Raw genomic sequence first — 17,672 nt, 5'->3', positions numbered from 1 at the left:
TTCTATATCCCCCACTCATCTGTGGAGCTAAAGGTTTTTATCCAATCACTTTTCATTCAGACTAACATTCTTTAGCTTGCCAGTGTGTGATGGTTTTACTTTGCTCACTGTTATTTTACCTCTGGTTTTCACCTTTTATTCATCGTATAAATGGCTACATTAAACAACAGGATGTCACCAGTTGAGTGATTACAGTGTTGCTTAATTCTGAAGAAAGCAGGGTATACATCATGAATAATTGAATTTGCAAAGCAGCTATTACACAGAGTTGAATATCATTGCCTCAGAAAATGTAAAAATAATGGCCTTCGATTCATAGAGGTTCTTGATTAAGTGGTTCACAAAAACAATACACTAAAACCTTCATATATATGAATTATTGAAAATTTAGTGTGAAAATATCTTTTAAAAACAAAATAATAAGCATTTGAGAACTGGAATACACAAAACCCGATCTAGCATTTCAATGAACATGTTATTTATTATTGGATAGGGATAGTGCTTTGTGTATAGAACAGAGGACAGCAGTTGCAACATTCCAGGTATCCTAGTGATAATCATAGTGGTTATGATGATAATCGCTAACAATACTTCACTAAAGTTTATGTTAGGAATATGCTAACCTACCACCAAATGGTAACATCCTAATTTTACAGATAAGAAAAAAACCAATGCTTAGAATACTGAATAAATTTATTCAAGATCAGAAAAAAATGTTCTGTTGTTATATGTTCTGGGGAATATGGAGTCATATTTCTAATCCATTTTAAAGAATCAGAGTGAATACAAAACAGTTTACCTCAGAAATCTTCCTCAGTGCTCCTTATTTTAACCCCTTCAATATACTTTTTTTTTGTTGAGAGTTTCATCAATTTTCTTAAGAGTTTAGATTTAAAATATATCCAAATCTCCTTTCCTCTGTCATCACTCTTTCTGTCTCACTGATTCCCTATTATCTGTCACTAGATGTCTTTAAGTGTCCCTTGACATCTATGTTTACCACCAGATTTTGTTAATGAAAGATAAAACAAAGTTATTAAGCTGAAAAGACAATTAAATAAATGTGAAATCAAACATAACAACAGCTTTTAAACTCTTTGGGAGATACTTGTTAATATGTAGTCAGCCATGTACATCTTGCTTTCCATTGGCTTTTTAAATCCTCATGGCAGAGAACATTCTCATTCCTTGTATTGTCAGCTTTTGTATGTCAGTGGGGGATTTTTTTTTTTGGTGTGTGTGTGTGTGTGCTTTTTGTGTGTAGGTTGGTAGAGAGGACATGTTGTATTTACCATACCCATACCCCTGACATTCTCCTAAACTCTTTAACATCACCTGCCAGCCTCAAAAGGTCAACTCTAATTGGCTGCTTAAGATGTTTCTGTGCTTGGTGTGGGCCTCGTGAATGCCACAGATATTGCTGATATTTTTCTCTAGTGAAAAATAATGATGCACTTATCACATACATATATTGATTATTGTGACTATTCATAACAAAAAGTATGGCAAGACTATGAGTTCAGAGTTTATCAATCCCAATCTTCTAAGTTTGGGGATCTCTTACCCTGTCAACCAGACCCCCCCAGAGCGCCCTGCGACTAAACCACCAATCAAAGAGTACACATGGAGAAACCCATGGCTGCAGCTGCATATGTAGCAGAGGATGGCCTTGTCTCGTATCAATGGGAGGGGAGAGCCTTGGTCCTGTGAAGACTCAGTGCCCCACTGTAGGGGAATACGAGGGCAGAGCAGAGGGAGTTGGTGGGTGTGTGAGTGAGGGAATACTCTTACAGAAGCAGGGGAGGGAGAATGGTATAGGGGGTTTCCAGGGGGAGACTGGGAAAGGGGATAACATTTGAAATGTAAATAAAGAAAATATCCAATTTAACAAATAAACACACACACAAACAAACAAACAAACTCACAGTAGCCTGATCGTTGACCGATTATCTTGAAGAGCTTTTTAAAAGTATATAACACGGTAGATTTATTTTTAACTTTTCAGACTGATTTTCAAAAAGTCTGCATCAGTTTGTAATTCCCACAGCAGTGATTAAATGTTCTTCCTTTCCCATATCTTTTCAAGCATTTGCTCTCAATTGTTTCATTTTTGCTCTGCTTTTCTTCTTTAGATTTAATTTTCACATATGAGTATCTTGACTGCATGTGCGTAAATGCACTACATGTGTGCCTGGTGACAATAGATTTCAGAAAAGGGCATCAGTTGCTATGGAATTTGAGTGACAAATGGCTGTGAGTCACTATGCAATGTTGGGAAACAAACTATTTTTCTACAAGAGTAGAAAGTGCTCTCAATTGAGCCATCTCCCTAGCCCAGTGATTTTTTTCTCTTGACCTTAGTTTAAACCAGTATAATTTCTAACTTATCTTTATACCCACAGATAAACGGGGCTGTCACCCCTCACCAAAGAGGCTTCTTTGTAGCAAATAGAAACCATTGTAGAAAGTCACAAGGGGTCAAAATGCAGAGAACAATGGACTGTGCAGGTGCCCAGCTCCAGCTGATGTATCCACAACACAACTCCTCCTAGTAAAGCTTAGGAAATGTGGTGGAAAAGGTGGTGGAAAAACTGTATGAGTCAGAGGACCAAGATATCTGCTCTAAGAGGATATTTCTTACAAACAAAACAGGTATGAAATGGAAGGGTTAGTAAGGGGTCAGGTACTGGAGAATAGTGAGGTAAAATATGAACTATTATCAAAGTATGACATGTAAAGTTCTTTTAAAATTAACAAAGCATTATATTTTAAACATATATCACAATGTGGAAAATGCACATTAAGCATAGGAAATACTGTAAATTAACATCACTGTTGTGAAGTTCTATAGAGTATTATGTATTAAAAGCCTTAAACATGTATGCCACTGGTTCTTCTTATGGGACAAGATTATTGGGCAGGATTCAGTACATATCCACAGGCTATGTTTCCCGCACTTCCTATTTGGAAATAAATTTTACTGGGCCACAGCTACATTAATCAACTTATACATTGTCCACGGCTGCTTACATAATATAACAGCAAAATTGAGTAGTAGTGATAATGCATTATCAGCATCCCAAAATATTAAATATATTTTACATGGACCTTTATAGGATTGTAAATTTTTGATATAGTGAGCTTAATAAACATATACATTGAGGTTTCAATAATATTCTTTTTACTATATATTTTCAAACCTTTATCCAATGGTTTTATTTATTTACATTCCAAACGTTGCTCCCTTTCCTAGTGCCTTCTCCCCTAGTCCTTTACTCCATCCCCCACCTCCAAGAGTGTGTTCCTCCTCCCACCCACTCACCTCCACCTCACCCCCACCAGCATCCCTCTTCTCTAAAAAATGATCTATAATAAGAAAAATAGGTGAGTGATCTAAATATCCAATAATGCACGACTGGTTAAATAAAGCTAAGCTAATTTCTACAATAATACTAGAGACATATGTATTTCTAAGTGAAGATGTATGTATCATTTTAAAAGCAAACCAAAAATTTTTATATAATAGAATTCAATCATTAAAAAATGACTTATAAATTCCACAAACACTCACTCACAGAAGAAGAGATGGAGCGAGAAATAAATAGAGGAAATGTGTCCATGAATTTAAGGCATGTTTTATTATATTTATATTTCAATATTTTATTATGGGAATATTCTATTTATAGAATTAAAACAAAATGTTAAAATGTATTTTTAATAGTTTATTTTATAACAATTAGAGAATAACAACTAGGGGATATTTACATATATTTCTCTCTGTATGACTTTCAATTAGGATGTTATATTATTAAATAATGAATAATAGAACATTCCTAATATTACCCCACTACACTTTACAAACACTTTTCCATGAAGAAGTTTAATTTCTAGAATGCTAATGAAATTTTAATGAATAGAGATTCAGTTGAGATAAGATGGGATAAATTGCAATATCTTCCAAAGCCACTGAGATGGTAGATTTCTAGAAATGAAATATCTACAAGGAAAATGCATTGCCATTTCAAAGAACTGTCTTGTTTTCAGCTTGTTCTTTGCCTGTCCTGTTTCACTGTTATTGGGGTTAAAGAAAACAATTAGCAACCAGGTAGCTCTCAGAATCTTACTGCAATTATCTACATTCACAATAAGCTAGCATGAGAAACAGGAACAATAAAGCTTGTCACTCATTCAGTGCAGCACATGAGATCATGGAGAGAAAAAAAAAAAGCAGAAGTAGCATAGCCCAGCTTGAGCAAGAGTTTGGGAACCACACCAATTAGATAGAGCATGCTTTACTTTAAGCACTGTTCCACAGATTTAAGAGTGACTTCAACTGAAACTTAGCTAACTAGTTTCCTATGGGAAACAAATGTGCTCCTTTACTTTGGCCTCTATTCTCCTACATGTCATAGTGAGGACAGGGATAGGAATATGCAAATACATCTCTAGCACTTGCAACTAACACTTTAAAATAAAGTCCAACACAGAGTAACACACACACACATAAGCCAATGTGATTCTTTGATATTTTGCTATAGGATTCTGATATACTGTCACACTGTATGCACCACCACTGTTGTCTTGGAGGCTTGGGAACATATTAAGATCAGAGGCTTGAGAAACTCCAGTACAATACTGGCTTCCTGCCCAATCACAATGCTGCAACTGTGACTTGATTTCTAGTTGTTATTTTCAGTGACAAGATTTTGAAGCCTTAGGCAAAACTTGGGAGATAAAGGAAAGTAAACCAAAATGGAAAGCTGCTTTGGATGTCTGAAAATATGAACAATTAACTCTAGAGATTTCTTTTTTTTATTGCAAAGTGAGTTTAGATTAAAGGAGGGTAAGAATGTGGATATATTGCTCAGGGCAGATATTTTGTAAAGGTTAAATTATTCTAGTGGTAGGATTAAAGAAATCCTTTAAAAGGATTATTTGATGTTTGAAGAACATTGTTTTGTAGTTGTAACTTTTCCAGAAAATTCTATATTTAAATAAAATGGAAACCCATAGATATTTCCTTGCTACCGTTTTCCAATATTTGTAAATATTTCCCCAGTGATTTCTTACCGGTTTTGCTGGTATTATTGAGCAGCAAGACAGTTGGTCAAGCTATTGCTGAGAATTTTATATGTTTTCAAAGATCTGCCAAGGGTGCTTGTGAGTAGTCAGCATCCCAAGCTTCATGTAGGCTTTCAGAGCAGAAGCAGAAGCAAAATGCTGAAGCACTTAGGCTTCCACGGTCCACTTCTTTAAGCATGGTACCAGTCTCTGTTCTTTATTCTAGTGAATGCTGTTGCTTGTACAACACAGTTATCTACTTGGGCACTTTGCACACAGTTCAGCTTTGTAACAGGCATTTTTTTTTCAAAGAGGTCAAGTAGAGGACAGAACATGTAAGGGAGACATTACTCAGACAGCTTTATTGAGGGTTCAGTATAGTTAACAAACAAAATAAATAATAGTATATTCTGACCTGGAACACTGCTAGAGTCCCAGAACTTGTGAACCTGAGTCTGGAGTGTTATCGTATGAGGCCAGCTATGACTATATACAGTTAGTATCAGCCCAGCCCAGAGTATAGCTGGATACCCTGACACAGAAAAAACACCACCACAACAAAAACAACAGCACACATAAAATTCCTGAATCAGTTTAGAAATAATGCTTTAAAAATTCTAACTATTTTAGTTTTCTCTCTTCCTTCCTTTTGCTGTATTCATAGTTCACCAGAGATATAATTCTGTTTCTTTAATTTCTAGTTAGTTTCCTGTTAGGCATTGTGCCTTTCCTTCCTTCATCAGTCAGCCCACATACTGATTCATTCATCATCATCAAATGCTACCTTTATAAGACTGTTTGTTTTGGCTCCAAGTTACTTATAAACTTTCTCTTAGTTCTCGTGAGGTAACCTCCACCTTAAAAGGATAATGCTGCAATGTCTACACATATTTCAACCTTGTAAACACATTTATACATATCCATTTTCTTTTGGTTGATATCTATCCCTACTGGAAATCTCTTATGTACACTGTGACTTCTATCTCAAGAGAACTCAGATGCAATAACCAGATGAAACCTTCATGGTCAACCTCCTTCACTACTGTGACACTTTGCATTCTTATACATTTTATTAAGTTTTCAAGCTAGAAGCAATATTCATTTGGTTCATTGCTTACCTCTGGTTTCTAGTGAGATTAAGTTACATCCTTAATATATTTGCTAAGTATTTATTTATGACTCTTTTCAAGTGCTTCATGTTTTAAAAATTAACTATGAAAGTTCACAAAGTGTTTCTAGTTTTCTTTGATGTTTTAAATCAAAGTCTGTTTTGTAAAACCTCATGAGGCATCATTTGAAAAGTCTTCAGCTAATCTTACAGTTTCTATTGTGGAAGAATGCACACTGAATTATCTTATGTGAAATCTTATGTCTTTTTAAAGCATTAGTCTTTCAGATGAGTGACTATACCTGATTATGCTCCTTTCTGTATGCTTAGGATTTCCCCCCAAAAAGGGCAAACTTATACCAGTCATGCCACCCCTAATAAAAGACAGCACTTTTAAATTACCCCAATGTTATTCCTCAAACAAGACCATGGTATCATTCATCTTTCACTCAAGAGATAATATAGAACAGTGTTAAGGCATTCATTTAGCTATTAGGAAATTCTGCCTTTAAGCTCATCTAAATGGATAATCGATCCCAGGGATGATTCTTGAAAATCCTGATGTCACAGATACTACTAAATGTGTGTGAATGTATTTCCCATTTAAAATGTAGTTGGGAAAAGAATGTAAGTGATCACTTAACCAAGTGGAAGAATGACCATTGCACCATGTCACTACTGGCATGTTGGGGTGAAATGAGGAGAAAATTATGAACTATTCATAGCTTAATTTAATGATTTATATTTATCCACATTTTGATAAAAATAATTACATTGAAAATATATCATCCTTTTTTTAAAAAAAAGTACTACCATTTCAACTACTTCCAACTCTGCTTCCTAGGCTTAAAAAAAAGTCATTCTTGTTTTTTATGGCTCCATACAATCTGCAGTTTGTCACAAGCGTCTCACCTTTGTCCTGTGCTTTTGTTATGAAAGCGCGCTTTGAAGCAATGTTTAAGTTGCTTCCCATTCTCTAATGTGTTTTTATCTTATTGTATTTTGTTTTGTTGGCTATGAAGTCTTAGACAAGTATATCTGTCAAGTACTTTGCTCTTCTAGAACAGCAAGTTGCTTTTGTGATGTAATTATGAATCAAGCATGCTTTTCTTGACTAGCAGAGGCTGGTGTGATGTGGCATCCATGATTATATTGTTTATCCACTCAAGGTCAAGTTAAAGCAGTTAGTGGATTTGGCAAGAAATGTTGCTGACAGAGTGAGAAGAGTCCCTCCTCTGAAGCACAGGGTGTGAATACAGCTTGTACCAATGCCTAGTTAACTTCACTTTTACAGGGAAAAATTTTTGTTTTCATTTAAACACTTTCTCCAAAAACAATTTTACCAACAGACTAGGAATTCTGCTTCTTGCATGGAATATCCTTGCACCACTTGTAAAACTGTTTATATTAAACAGAAAGAAACATTATTTCAACAGGAAGCATCATACAAAGCAACAAGAAAGCATCAGTCCCTGACTCCTCTATGCCCTGATCCTCTACCTTTGTAACTGAATTGGAAAAAAATAGTCATGTAATTCCAATAATCAAGTCTTTAATTCACTGTAATTTACAAAGTTGGCTGTCTATGACAGAACATAGAGTTGGACAGCAAGTACTGTCTGTACGAGTCACCAGTATTGAGGCTACTAGGAGTAGAGAACAAAAATAAATTTTCAGAGAAGTAAACTCTGAATGGAACTTAGAATTCAAATTTCTTCAAAGACATGTATGTAGTGTTTGACTTAGAAAGAGTCTCAGGTATTTAGTAAATGTTATCAAAATGTTAATAACCCATAGTGGATTTTACTCAATTATTTGTCTCATAGCAATCATGACAGAAAAATGAGTGCATGAATAACACTCCATGTTTGAAGACTTGGTACACAGAGTCCTTCCACATGGTTACCTAGCCTTGGGCTAAATACACAAGCTGGCAAGAAACCTGCCTCCTCCTGCATATTTTTTTTGATCTTGTAGATTTGGTTAGAAAGTTTGCCTTATAATTATACAACTTAAAGTCCCCTTCTTGTTATTTTCACCTGCTTCTGTCACTAATTCTTGGATCCATAAGAGATAAACTTAGTTATTCCTTTCTACTGCTTAGTGTTTTGAAAGAATATGATTAGATTGATTTTGTCCCTGCCCCAAGTTTTCTCTATTTTTCATATTGTACTGATCATCATATTGGTTCTGACATTTCTAACACCCATGGATTTGTCCACACAGAGATTCTCTTCAAGATGTGATTTTACACACTCAAAGGGAGATGAGTTTTAGTAACCAGAACTAACTCATTGAGTGCTTAACTGCATGTTTAGTATTATGCATACATTCATTATTGCACCTTTGCTACAAGCCCAGGTTTAATGCTTTGCTCCGTTTTTACAGAACGGGATGCTAGAATTTTACTAGTGTCATATAAGATTGCAGTATCTTTTTTCCACTTGTTTAATTTTGTCAAATTGTGGGTTTAAATATTTTGGTTTAAATGAGTAGATTTAAATATTTTATATGATTAGTGAAATTTCTAGATCATTTCTCTATAAATTGCTGTCAAGGTTCTCTTTCAGGTCTTTGATTGTCAAAACCAAATGTAGTAATCAATATGTTTGCCTTTCAATATTTTACTAAATGCCTACTTTTATTTACCTCTACTATTACAAACAAGTTCTTGATTATGTTTTACATTAAAGAAGCATCCAAGAACCTTTAAATATTAAGTTACTGCTCAAAATGTGGACTGCCTCCTCTAGTTTTGTTATGTTTTATGTGCCATAAAATTTTGCATCTGTATCAAACTAACACAAATGCTAAAGACAAAGAGCTTTGTGGCACAAAATTCACTAAATCATTATTTCTAAAACAATATAAATCAACACTGATTCAGTGATTCAAACTACTTAATTTTAGTACTTATTTTGCATATTTTGATCTCAACGAATAGGACATTGTAAGGCACTATTAAATAAACTGATCGAAGTTAGACAGTTGATATCTGGGTCATTTATTTCTCTATTTCCCTATTAACTTCATTTCAGTGGTCCCATTCTTGGGCATATATCCTACATCATACAGACTACAAGAGAAATGAAATTAGAAAGAGGAACACTAGGGAAAAAAGGTACACGTTTGTGGAAGGTGGGTGACAGAGAACATGGGAGAGGATACTCAATGCAAACAAAGTATATATAAACATCATAGTGAAACATTTCTCACTGTATACCAACTATGAATTATACAAATTTGGAATTTTGAATACCCACTGAGGTCAGGAAATAGGGACTACGGGAGGAAGGTTTCAAGGTAGGGAGATAGAACATAGTGCTATAAAGGTTTAAGGGTTATAAGGATCAGAAAGAGTACAGTTGTGACTGGGGTGGGGGAAGAACAAGGTAAAGAGGAAATATCAGAAAAGATAACTAACACTAAAGTCCTCTAGGAAAAATTTATATAGAAACAACTACTACAGAATGGTCCCTGTGTATGGAATAATTCCCCTATTAGATACAACAGGCTAACAAATAAATCATTGATCCCTCACCTGAGAGCCTTCTTTTTCTAGTAAATACAAATTAACACAGAGACAACTGGTCAAGGTACAAAATATAGCAAAATGCAGGATGCACAGATACAAATAGGTAACATCCTCTCCCAAGGCTAAGGAATCTTTTTAAATGAAAGAATGGAAAGTTTGTAAGAGGTAGAGGTGATACGTAATATCAAGGGAACAATGTATTCTGGACACAATAGGATGTGTGTGTGTGTGTGTGTGTGTGTCTGTCTGTCTGTCTGTCTGTCTGTCTGTCTGTCTGTCACAGTGGTTGTGACAGTACAAGTACACAAAAAACCTGCTAAAGTGGAGCCAGAGAAAAATCCAAACAGGAGAAGGGAGGTGGGCTTTCATGCTTAGCTGAAAAGCTATTGTTAGCTGATTGATGCTAGGAAAGGGCAAGACTACTTTAATAATAAAGTCCCTTGGAGCTAGAGACATGTTCAGTTGTTAAGAACACTTGTTCTTGAAGAGGCCTAGGGTCCAACTCTCAGCACTTACATGGCAGTTCACAACCATCCATAACTCCAGTTCCAGAGGATCTAATGGCCTCTTCTGACCTCTATACCTGTATGAAGTTCAGAAAGTGTAAGTTAGAATTCTGCATGGTTTGTTCTCGATGGGCCCTTGCTACCCTCCAGATCTACTACAAACATGAACAAATTTTCCACATTCTTATATTCTTTATGTTTTCAATCATCAGTATTTAATTTCATCTGCTGATAATTTCTGATACTTAGATTTCCACATTTCTGTCATTTTCAGAGAAACATTTGATATTTGTTAAGCAATCCAATCAGCAAATGTTTTTTTAGTTTTAACTTGTACAAATTGAAGAGTTGCATCTACTCATGAGAACTCGTTAACACACTGCTGTTAACTCCTCTCATGCTCTTCATATTCACCTTCATGTCAGTGTATGACTTGAATTTTGTTATCTCTAGATTCCTGAAAGTTTTGTCTTGTGTCTCACTAGGAAAGGCAAAAATATGCCATGAAAGTTAAAATTCTCCTGCTCTACTAGAGAACATTTAGATTGGGAGAAGTCCAGTTAGGCCACCCTCCCTACGAACTTCCATACTCTCTTACTATGCTCCCCACCCTGCCTTACAGGCCTGTGCTCTCCTACTAGCTGTGCTCCAGCCTCCAACAGAGGCAGGGATTCCCTACTTTCCCAGATACCAAGCAGCCTGAGATAAGCTCAAGTAGATTGACAGCTCACCAAATTCCCCATTCTCTCTACCTCTGTCCACCCTATACCCAGTTTCCCAGCAGGCCCTCCTAGTCACCATGTTCTAGACCCCACCTGGGGCAGAGAATCACTTCTCTACCAAAGGCAGCACAGACAGGGAGAAGCCCAGGCAACATAGACCTGAAGACTAAAGAGGAGACAGAAACCAAGGAATAAAACACCCATCCAACAAAGACAAATTCAGAAATTGATTGGTACCTAGACCTTTTATTCACCAAACACAGATGTCTAGAAACCAGCATAGGAACACAAGAAACTACAGTCAAGACATATTCTCACCACCAGAACCCAGCTATCCTACTACAGCAGTCCCTGAATATACACAACAGAAACATACACACACATACACACACATACACACACACACACACACACACACACACACACACACACACACACACACACAGAGAGAGAGAGAGAGAGAGAGAGAGCTTAAAACCAATTTCATGAGATGATTAAGTTCCTTAAAGAGCAAATAAATAAGTCCCTTAAGGAAATTCAGGAAAACAACTGGACAAAACTAAATCTCGTAAAGAAAATTAAAATTATCTGAATAAAAGGTTCTAAATGAGAGGATTCTCAAGAGCTTATTTTAGTTTCCACATTTATTGTTATCTACATTCTTCTTTTGCTAGAGGCAGAGTCTTAACTGTGGAGCTCTATCTGATCTGGAACTTGCAATGCAGCCCAGGGAGGCCTTGAATTCAGAGACCACATACTCTGCCTCCCAAAGCTGGGTTTAAAGTTTTAACATTTAAAACAATAAGAGAGTGTGTGTGTGTGTGTGTGTGTGTGTGTGTATGTGTGTGTGTGCACGCGCACGTGTGTGTCCGTGCACGCGTGCGCGCATGTGTGTCTCTGTCTATGTGCAGATATGTGCATATGTGTGAAGGTACCCAGGGAGGACAAAGGAGGGTTTTGAATTCTCTGGATCTGGAGTTATGAGCCTGATTTGATGCTGGGAAACAAAATCCGGTCCACTGCAAGAGCAGCAAGCACTCTGAATGGCTAGGCCATCTCTTAAGGCCCATCTCAAATTTACACAAAACTAATTGCATCTAATCACATGGAGGGAGGGATATAATGAAGATGAGTGTCCTCTAGTCTATAACTGAGAAGAGAATGTCATTTTAGATAATTTATGGAATTTTGAATAAAAAGAAATTATAATGAAAGTATTAGGCATCTTCATATGCAAATGATAGATTCAAGTACAATGGAGGTAAATTTTTAAGGAAAACTGGGAAGGGGGGACATCTTTGGAGTGCATTTTCCATCTCTCTTTTTATTCTCTTAATTCAAATTCTGAAGTAGTATATAATATTCTCCAACAACATAATATTTTGCTATCTTGTATTTAACTCACTTGCAAAAGATTTCCAGTGAAACATGAGCATAGCCAGACTAGGGTGTTGGATCTTATGAGAATATATTACATATCAATGTACTATAAACTATAAAAACTAGTGCTGCCAACATGCAAATATATATGATAAGAAAATTATTCAAAGCTGCATAGCAAATGGCAGTATTTTATTCCCCTAGACAATCATCAGTGAAAACCCAAACCATAATGTCTTACTTCTTTCAACACTGCACATAGGCATATGTGTGTAACACACACATATTACCCTCCCTGAATTCAGTTACCAATAATCTTGAATGTAGGGTTCTAAATACAGTGAACTACTTTTAACCTACTCACCAGTTTCTGAGAGCTGTCATATTCCAAGCTTTCCAAGAATACAGACTTTAGTTTTCCTCTTTTTTGTAATGTGTACAATATTTCTACTATAAACATGGATATTTGAGAGATGACTATACCAGTTAAATTCTACACAGCATTGTCTCCTCCCTTTTAATGCTCCAGTTTCACAAGGCTTCTTTGCTGAGGTCTGAGATCTGATAATATTTAAAAAGAGACTCTTGGCATGACCTTTTATGAAACACATGATGATGCTTGTATCTATGTGAGATAAATGTCTGACGTGTATCTGTTAGTAGGAACCTTGGGGGTGGGGAAACTGGCTGAGAACAAGCTTGGGTGTGGTACATCAGCATCTAATTGCTAAAGCCTTGTCTGGAAATTTTCTCTGCTGTAGTAGAATGAAATATTTAGAAACAAATTTCTACAGAAGTGTATGGTCATTTTAAACCTTGATACATAGTGTTCTCCTAATTACTCCTAAAAGATCTATTTGCTATTCTGTGTACAAGGTATGTGTTGTTGCTACTTTGATTAATAAAAATATGTCAAAATCTTGAAACTAGATATTCTATCATATAGGAGTTATTGAGAACATTGAAGACATACTATGTATTCTTACAAAATTTAGAAAAATTGGACCATGCCTCAGCAGTTGTTTTCTTCAATGGTATCTGAGTCAAAGATAATTCTTAGCTTATGATTTTTCAGTACACTTGTCGGCCACTGTTCTACTCACCCATGGCATGGCAAAAGAAGGTTATTCAAAAATAGCTTTCAGTCAGCTTCATTTTTTAAATCAAATAGAAACACTAATTAAAAAGAAAACATCTTTCACCCATCTGTGAAGTTGGACTTTATTTTTCAGAATAGATTTTTTTCAAGCTCTTTCTGACTAAGCACAACATTTGATTACATTTGTACCTTTAATCTGTGTGTCAGAACAGAAATGAATCAAATGAGCCTTTGACCTCCTTCAAAATAATTGCCTGTGCAGTGATTTCTAGAAACTAATAAAAACCATGGCAGAGATAAGGCACGAGGAAAAAAGGAAACGGTAGATAAATACTATCTTTAGAATTGAATTCTTTCAGCAGAACCTAGAAACAGCAAGTGCCGTGATGAGAAAAAATAATCGGTAGGCATTCATTCCCTTTCTCATTAAGTGAAATCCATGAAGTATTTAATTCAATGGTATGTTCCTGGTGGCTACTTAGGTAACGATGAAAAAAATAAAATAATGATGAGTATTTATGCAAGATGCTTTTCCTGCTGTAACCTTCATACTCAACTTTTATTTTAAGTCATTTTTTTCTACTCAACTCATGTAATGAACATAAATTGCTGTATATGTTTTCCTTTTCACATCGGCACAAACTCAAATCTCATTCATCTGTTTCTACTTGTTTCCTAAGTTTGTACAAACACCTGAGAAAAGTATATTTTTATGACGTGCTTCCAACAAATGGAAATTATCAGTGGTATTTATGCTTGGCAGATTATTGTCTAAATCAATTAGTTTATTGTCAAAAAATAAAATCTGTGCATGCTTCTCTTCCGTAGTAAAATGTACAATTCTGTAAAACTCTGAGTAGTAAATAAAATATTTTAAAGGAAAATGAACATCTACCCCACTTACAGAATTTATTCTAATAACATAATTATGAAAATGTACATAGTTTTCCTTTTGGGAGATAGTGACAAGCTCCATTATAGGTTATTCAATCCTAAGCAGTCAGACCTAAACACATATAAACAACACTAAATAAACTAAGAAGCTATTTATATATACATATATGTAGTAATAACAATAACAAAAAGAATACATGAATCTGAAAGGGACTAGGAAGACATGGGAGGAGTTGGAAGGAGAGAGGAAACAGTGAAAATGATGTAAATGCAAAACTCATACATGCATGCCATTCTAAAAATAAATAAATTTGAAACACATGCATGTCTACAATGTTAGAGATGTACAATTTCAAAGAACGAGTAAAGTTTTATAAGTCAAATTAGCCTCGGGCCCACTTTACTGAATTTATTTTAAGAGCATAATTTGAAAATACATAGAATTCTTCCATATCTTTTGAGACAGGCTCTCACTCTAACCCAGACTGACTCAGAACTGATTATGTAGCACAGGTTAGCACCAAACTCACAGGAGTCCTCTTGCGTCAGTTTCAGTAGCACTGATATTACAAACATGAACTACTACACCCACAGCATAAATAGTGATCAAAGCTTTAATGTATAGTAGGGACTAATTCTTGAGCTGTAAATCTGTTTACTAAAGCATTGCTTAAGGTTTCTAAGTTTTCTTTTAAAGTTATCACTCTTGCTTCTATGCTTAATAAAGGAGACAGGAGGATATAAACCAAACATAGACATATTACTCATATTTCCCAGGATAAAACCCACATAAATGTTAGAAATGTGATGTGATGCACAATTCTGTGTTTTATGATTATATGAAACTGCTTATGACATGCTAGGGAAAGGAAAAGTGACAGTTTTAATAAGATAGAAGATGAAAACTTGACATCTATGCAATATCAAAGGTAAAGCTGGACACCAGAGAAAAGGCTCAAAAATTTTAATCAGGCATAACTATTGTAGAAGGAAAAGGATCCAGTGTGACAAGAACAAAACTTTCATTCATACATGGGTGCCTGGATTGATTTTTAAATGAAAATGAGGGTTATTGGGTGGAGTATGTACAGGGACTCCATTGAGTTAGGAAAGGCAAATACTGTAAGGAGAAAGCCCATGAAGGTATGCTGAGACCATGTATGCTTGCTTGCTGGAAACTATCAGCTAGGATTCTTTCTTCTCACAGAGACTGGGATAGAGCATCCTTATTCTCAGGAGTTAGCTGGGATACATGATACATTTTTCTAGTAGCCTTGATTTCTCCCTGGCAGAAAGTTTCAAGGTAGGTGGAGTTATTTTGAGAAGGTAACTTGGAGATATTAGAAAATCTGTTCATGTTTTCTTCAAGTTTCATAGGCTCAAACTGTGACTTAGACAAAAGCACATGGAAGAATTCATATATATGTGTCCAAAATCATTTCTGGTAACCAGTAAGCTTGACCATCTTATTATAGGACACATTTCTCCCCTTCCCCCTCAAAAACTATCATGAAATGTATTAACCTAAAAAGAAGCTTAGTATCAAAATCAGGGAATGTCTATTAATCTCTCTAGTGTTTAAAACACAGTCTCCATCATTTGCTTCTTTTTTCCAAAGTTCTCATAGGTGTCTAGTTTTAGTGTTCCAGTGTCCCAGAGAGACTGAACCACGTATCCAACAAATGCTTCCTTCAATATATCAAATCTTTGGTAAGAGTCTTAATAGGCCAACTCATGTAAACTTTCAATTTGAAAATGTGTTATGTCTTCACATTCTGCATTTTATTCGTATTTTTCATGATTTTCATATAACTTGTTATGTGCACTGATATTTTGCGTGCATGTATGTTTGTGTGAGGGTGTCAGATCCCTTGGAACTGGAGTTACAGACAGTTGTAAGCTGCCATGTGGGTGCTGGGAATTGAACCTCTGTCCTCTGGAAGAGAAGCCAGTGTCCTTTACCACTGAGCCATGTCTTCAGCCCCACAGTATGCATTTTCTTAGGAATATTTTTTATTTATTTGAGAATTACATTGTCTCTATACTTGAATTTTTATAGGTGGTTTGGCCATTCATTTCTGTTATCAAAAAATTGGTTTGATTATTTAATACAAAAGCTATTCAGTGTCTTCACCAATTTGGAGTCAGCTGCTACATCACAGCTATACAAGGGCTCAACTACAGGTGTCAGTTGCATCATCTGCTAAACATTTATCCACTTCAGCACATTTTTCTGTAATAATGGACTTCAGAGAGTTTTTTATTTTATATAACTATGTAATAATCATGCTCATTGACAGACTGAGTAGTTGAGTATCCTTGATTTATTAGATCCTTTACTACAGCTTCTGGTTTGTCAAAAGAGCCACTGTGACATTCAATTAATAGTCCATCAATGGTTTTAGCTGGTATTACCCCAGCAATGTCTGTGTTCACATCTTCTATGACTTCCATTTCTACTTTCTAGTCCAGTAGAACTTTGAAGAAATGTTATGGCTTTCCATAAATCGTCTTCTGATATTTTAACAAGATAAGCTATCTCCTTATTGCCAATTTTGACACTTTCCTTCTCAGCAATATCCAGTAATCACTTTTGCTGAATTTTATCTGACAGGATCTTGAAGCAAATTTTTGAACATCTAGAAGTGAAGGATTCAATTATTCAACTGGTGAAGTTACAGATGAGGCAGAATTTGGTTGTTTTAGACTTTTTCCCCCCATGGTGCATCTTAAAGCAGCCTGAGCAGCTGGTGTCAAAACAGAGGATCTCTTCATCCAGAATTACAATCTTAAAGGAAGTACATGGTTCTCCATTTGAACAACTTGCTAACACAGTTAAGTGAGCAAAACTTTTCACGTTTTCACAGACTACTTGTATTCCATGTTCATAAGATGCATGTTAATTGAAAGTGTTTGGGCCCATGCCAAATTGGTGGATATTTTGCCAGTTCCAGGTGGCCCATAGAATAAAAGATTAGGAAGATCAGCTCCTTTGAAAGATTTTTCAGCACTATAATTGCTTCTTCCTGGAAAGCAACTTCATCCATGTACTTTGGATGATCCAAGGAACTGGTTTGACTTTCTTGGTTACTCTGCTGCTCCCTGTAGTGGCTGGTATCCCGGGTCCTTGGTCAGTCATGGTTGCATGCTGACAGGAGTGACTGCATGGTTTCTTCTCAGTCACTGCTGTCCCTTGAATGTCCCTTGATTCCTTTTTATCACAACCTCCACCTATGACTTTTCCCCAACATCTGTTTTGTGTTTTTCCTAGATTAAGTATGAAAACACTATTTCTGTTATTAATTTTTATACTAGAAAGTATTGATGCTTTATTTATTTATTTTTCATCATAGGGTGTTTTAATTGA

General features: G+C 35.7%; 1 pseudogene; it reads right to left on the bottom strand.

Moving 5' to 3' along the window:
• Positions 1 to 16,479: 16,479 nt before the first annotated feature.
• On the bottom strand, positions 16,480 to 17,444 carry LOC110286345 (annotated as a pseudogene).
• Positions 17,445 to 17,672: the final 228 nt, after the last annotated feature.

This window comes from Mus caroli, chromosome X (assembly GCF_900094665.2).
Source record: "Mus caroli chromosome X, CAROLI_EIJ_v1.1, whole genome shotgun sequence".
Lineage (NCBI taxonomy): Eukaryota > Metazoa > Chordata > Mammalia > Rodentia > Muridae > Mus > Mus caroli.
This window is presented reverse-complemented; position numbering and strand designations above follow the sequence as displayed.